This window comes from Schistocerca gregaria, chromosome 5, assembly GCF_023897955.1.
Source record: "Schistocerca gregaria isolate iqSchGreg1 chromosome 5, iqSchGreg1.2, whole genome shotgun sequence".
In the NCBI taxonomy this organism is placed as follows: Eukaryota; Metazoa; Arthropoda; class Insecta; order Orthoptera; family Acrididae; genus Schistocerca; species Schistocerca gregaria.
The window spans coordinates 368,122,705-368,128,704 of record NC_064924.1 but is presented as its reverse complement, the minus strand read 5'-3'; positions in this window follow the sequence as shown (position 1 = coordinate 368,128,704).

Sequence of the window (6,000 nt, the reverse complement as noted above, 5' to 3'; positions counted from 1 at the left end):
CAGCTGCTGCTAGACCGTTAATGGCCACTAGGCCATTGGGCCTCCATTGTCCTGGATATGGGGGGCAACATGGGAGCCACCCACTTGGACATGGAAAATACGGAGCGACAGGACGTTTTGGGTAAAAATTTGCTGTCCCTGGAGACCCTGCTAAAATACAGTGGAAAGGATATGATGTCACCAGGTTGTGTCGTAAGCTCTCAAAAGAGATGGCAACCAGGAGTTGGAAATTGGAAAAGGTTATTCAGATGGCATAATCGAGGGATGCAAGATTATCGGTGGTGGAGCGGCTGTCGTGGAAACCTCCCTCGCATGGAGCCAGTAGGCCACGTGACTCCAGGCACCAACACAACAGCCGACTCACCTCACGTTCTAGAAGCTTACAAAAATTATTGGTGAGGCTGATGGGCCGACAGCTATCCACATCAAGCGGGTTTTTACCAGGTTTGAGGACTGGAATGATTGCGATGGAAAGACGCTATCGCACCACATCTGTTTCAAGATGACGAGGAGATGTCGCTTGTAGTCGGATGAGAGACGTTAAATCATCTGACTGTGGATCCGATCTTGCCCAGGTGCTGTGTCGGGGCAATGTGCAAGGGCGCTGAGGAGCTACCACTCTGTAAAGGGGGCGTTGTAGCGTTCACTGTGGCGTGTAGTGAGTGAAAGGACTTCCGCCGTTTGAGGGTGCGAAAGGCTGGGGGGTAATTCACCGACGCAGAGGCTCGAGAATCGTGCTCAGAAAAGTGCACCGCAATCGTGTTTGCATCGGTAGACAACACGCCATTGATGTGAACGCGAGGGAAACCTGTTGGTGTCTGGTACCCAAAAACACGTGTGGTTGGTACCCAAAAATACGTCTGATCTTCGTCCAGGCTTGGGAAGGTTACGTATGGCACCCAATGGTCGAGACATACCTCTCCCAACACTCCTGTTTTCGTCTTTTTATAAGCAGGCGAACGTGGGCACAGAGATGTTTAAAAATTATTAGGTGCTCCAGGTAAGGGTGCCGCTTAAGTCGCTGTAGAGCCTGTCCACGCTCTTTAATCGCCTCAGCAATTTCCGGCGACAACCAAGGTACTGTCTTTCGCCAGGGGTAGTTTAAGGACCAAAGGATCGCGTTTTCTACCGCAGAAACTATCGTCCTGGTGATTCGCTCAACCATTACATCGATGTTAACATGTGGGGGGAGATTCAACTGTGATGGCAGAGGTGAAAGCTTCCCAGTCTGCCTTGTTTAAAGCCCTTCTGGGTAGGCGTCCGTAGGCATGATACTGGTGCAGCGACGGGGAGATGGAGAAGTGGTCACTAGCAGACAAGTCATTGTGGACTCTCCAGTGAACAGATGGGAGAAGTCCTGGGCTGGAAAACGATAAGTCAATGGCCGAATAAGTACCAAGAGCGGCCCCGGTATTTAAGAGGCAGAGATCGATTTAAGACAGTAAATTTTCAACATCTCTACTTCAGCCAGTAAGCCTGGTGCCACCCCACAAGGAGTTATGGGCATTAAAATCTCCCAAAAGTAGGAAAGGTTTAGGGAGTTGATGAATCAGTGTAGCCAATACGTCCAGTGATACTGCACCACTTACAGATGGCTATTTCGTGAATCGTCCTCATCCTGACAGCCACGGCTTCAGGAGGAGGGGCACAGGTTCGCTGCATGCTGAGTTCAGGACAGACGCAAACCCTACATGACACTCTATTTTATTCACTACAGTGCTTGTTTTGTCCCCTATAGCCACGAAGGTCAGGGGTCCACGCAAAGCCTACATGACTATTATATTCACTACAGTGCTTGTTATGTCCCCTGTAGCCACGAAGGGCAGGGGTCCACGCAAACCCTACATGACACTCTATTATATTCACTACAGTGCTTGTTATGTCCCCTGTAGCCACGAAGGTCAGGGGTCCACGCAAACCCTACATGACACTCTATTATATTCACTACAGTGCTTGTTATGTCCCCTATAGCCACGAAGGGCAGGGGTCCACGCAAACCCTACATGACACTCTATTATATTCACTACAGTGCTTGTTATGTCCCCTATAGCCATGAAGGTCAGGGGTCCACGCAAACCCTACATGACACTATTATATTCACTACAGTGCTTGTTATGTCCCCTATAGCCACGAAGGGCAGGGGTCCACATTGCCGGAACCCAGGTTTCTTGGACAGCAATGCAGAAAGCAGGTGTAAAGCTTAACAGTTGTAGCTCAGCCAGGTGGTGGAAAAAACCACCGCAGTTCCACTGGAGGATGACGTCGTCGTGGGGATGGGAAGGCATGAAGCGCGAGAGAAGGCAGTTAATGCCTCAGGGTCACCTGCTGCCACCGACTTAGTAACTGAGCTGTTTATATCCATTAGGTGTGAGGGTCCGGCGAGATCTAGGTCCATAGCAGACTCCAGAATCTCACCTCATTTTCTGATGCAGAGCTTGCAGGTAGCTGTCGTTTGGATGCCTCCGCAATTTCCTTGTTCTTGGGGGTCTTCTGTTTGGATTTCTCTCACTCCTGGGCAACTTGAATAGTCCTTTGGTTGACAACTAACCTAATGTTCTTTGAAATTCCGACAGGATGTCAGATATCATTTCTGGTTTAATTGATCTCATGTCTTCCTGAACTCTCTCAAATTTTGTCTAATACTGAATCCTTCTTTCTTACCGATTGCAGTTTCATCTTCTAACACCTCAACAGGAAAGTTCTCCTCTTTATAGAGGCCTCCAATATACTCTTTACCGATGTCCGCTCTTTCCATCCACTGCACTCTTAATGCTAATTTCTAGCAAATTCTAAAATTTATTATTGCACCTGTGTTGCATGTACATCCATACAGAATAACCAGAACACATTAAAACTTCAGACTAAGTGCAATTATTTGGTAGATGACTCTCAAACAGAACATTGTTAAGGTGAGCACATGAAAGCATCTTTGTCACATCTGTCTTCCCTTTTGACACGTTGATGCATTCGTTCTCGCTTCAGACACTTCAAAATATGGTTTAAAGAGTATAATAATTATGAGAATAGCTTATGGGCAGGAGCTAAGCACCTCAAGGACGAATACCATTCGTTGAGTAGCATCTCAGACAGCACGAGAGGATTGCAGTTTAAAGAAAACGGGTGGCCGCTGTCAAATGTCGAGGAAGCAGAAATTTTCTTGTGCTTTATATTGAAAAGCGTCAAAGAGATGAATGAAGAGAAAGAAGTGCCTTTAAGGGTCATTTCTATACCCCCTTAAGTCATGTTCTCGTGGGGGGGGGGGGGGGGGGGGGAGGAGAGGCACCCGCGAACTACTTAGTAGTAGTTTTATTGTGTTCTGTTGGATTTTCTCTGTGGATGCAAATTGCAATGTTGGTGTAGTGATGGTTTTTAAAATTTTCTAGGAACTGACTTTTACTGTTCAAAGATTTGGCAGTAGACAATAGAACAGTTGCTATGATGCACACGTTACTGGAGTGTACTATCTTTGATAGGTGAAGGCAGCTGCGTTTAGTCCATAACCGAGCATTGTGAGAGCGCATGCGCCAACATGAGAAGTTCAAGGAAGATGTTTAGATTTGACAGTTGGCTCCTGGAGTTTTACTTGTGATAGTGCGTATTCACAATGTAATTTTAAGGTATGTTGCACTATAGTCCGATATAGACACTTTTACATTATTTTAATATGCTGGTGTTCCGATGTACTGAGTTTTATTCTTCTCTCATAGTACTTGATAAGTAGATTATGTGGTCCCGAAACATATCTGGTAAATAAAGCACTCATTCTGACAACTAGTACGTTAAACTCCCAGTACGAATTTTTATTTTTATTGCCTATGCCTGACTGAAGCTAAAGCCTTCATCGCCCGAGGAAGGCATAGTAACAAGCACACCGAAGAGCCAAAGAAACTGGTATACCTGCCTAATATAGTGTACGGCCCCGGCGAGCACGCAGAACTGATGCAGCACGACGTGCCATGTCCTCGACTAATGTCTGAAATAGTGCTGAAGGGAATTGACAAGATGAGTCCTGCAGGACTGTCCATAAATCCGTAAGAGTACCAAGGGGTGGAGATGTCTTCTGAACAGCACGTTGCAAGGCATCCCAGATATGCTCAATAATGTTCATGCCTTGGGAGTTTGGTGGTCAGCGAACGTGCTTAAACTCAGAACAGTGTTCAGTAGAAATTCCGGATGTGTGGGATGCTGCACAGTCCTGCTGGAAGTGCCCCAGTGTTTCGGAATGCACAATGGACATGATGGATGCATGTGATCAGACAGGATGCTTACGTAAGTGTCACATGTCACAGTCGTATCTACACGTATCAAGGGTTCGATATCACTCTAACCGCGCACGCCTCCACTATTACAGAGCCTCCAACAACTTGGAGAATCCCCTGCTAACATACAGGGCCTAGGGATTCATGAGGTCATCTCCATACCCCTACACGACCATCGGCTCGATACAATTTGAAACGAGACGTCCGACCATGCAACATCTAGCCATCAATAGTCCAATGTCGGTGTTGCCGGGACCAGGCGAGGCGAAAGGCCTTGTGTTGTGCAGTCGTCAAGGGCATGCGAGTGGCCTTCGACTCCGAACGCCCATACCGATGATTTTTGGACAACATGGTTGCGGAGATGAAGCAGTGATTAGTATGATAAATTAATTTTTGAAAAACAGTCTTAATCGCATTTATTATTATTATTATTATTATTATTTTATTATTATTATTAGCGAATGTCCCCATAGGAGAACGATAAGCAGGTGATTTATCAATATTTCTTTAGGTTCTTCTTGTTTTGCCAATATTTCTTCATTTTCTCCCCAAAGGCCTTCTTTCTTTCTTCAGTCCACTTTGGTCGGTATGGTTTTGGTGCCGTCTCTGAAGTAAACTTCCACTTGTCAATTTTTCTTCTGAATGTATCCCTGTCTGATGCGTCTGTTATGTCAATTTTTGCTTTTGTCAAATCCTTCTTAACTTCAGTTACGCAGGGTATTGTTGCTTTAAGTGATGTCACATAGTCCAATAGACGTTTAGTTAACCTGTTTCCAGGTAATCTGTGTAGGTGTCCATAAAATTTCATTCGTCTCTTTCTGATGTCACTTTCGATATTTGATGGTTTTCAGTTGTTTCGATGGTCTGCAGTCTGTATCCATCTTGTGTGTATCGTGGTCCCAGAATTTTCCTAATAATTTTTCTCTCTATTTTCTTAATATCTTGTAAATCTAGTTTTCTATTCAGCGAGAGCGTTTCACTTGCATATGTGACTGTAGGTTTGATAACTGTGTTGTAGTGTCTGATTTTAGTTCCTTTTGACAGGCATTTTTTGTTATATATGCTTTGAACAAGTCCGAATGCTTTCTTGAATTTCTGTACTCGGTTGTTTTGTGCTATTTTCTCGAGTCCTGTTGGTTCAATAACTTCGCCGAGATACTTAAAGTGTTTGACTCTGTTGATTTCACCAAAATTTGTTTCCAGTTTCGGAATATCTAATTTGGAGCACATAAACTCAGTCTTCTCAAAGGAGATTTGCAGACCAATCTTCTCTGCACATTCTTTAAGGATCTCAATTTGTTTTATTGCAGTTTCTTCACTGTCAGTTATAATTGCTAGGTCATCTGCAAACGCTAAATATGGGATGTTCAATTTTCCTTTACCTCTTCCTAGTTCAATTGGTTTCCAGAAGTTTTGTTTCCTTAGTTCGATTTCCCGTTCTTCCATTACTTTGTCTAAAACTATGTTGAATAATAGTGGCGAGATCCCATCTCCTTGTCTTACCCCTGTTTTAATTAAGAATGGTTCCGAGATTTCGTCTATGAATTTAATTTTTGATTTAGTTTCTGTCAGTGTTTGTTCGATTAGTTTTCGGGTTTTGGTGTCTAGTCCACGTTCTTCGAGAATATTATTATTATTATTATTATTATTATTATTATTATTATTATTATACCCCCAACCAGTTTCAACCAGACGTAGGGGTTATCTTCTGGACGTTTACACTATTGGTCGACTGCTGGTG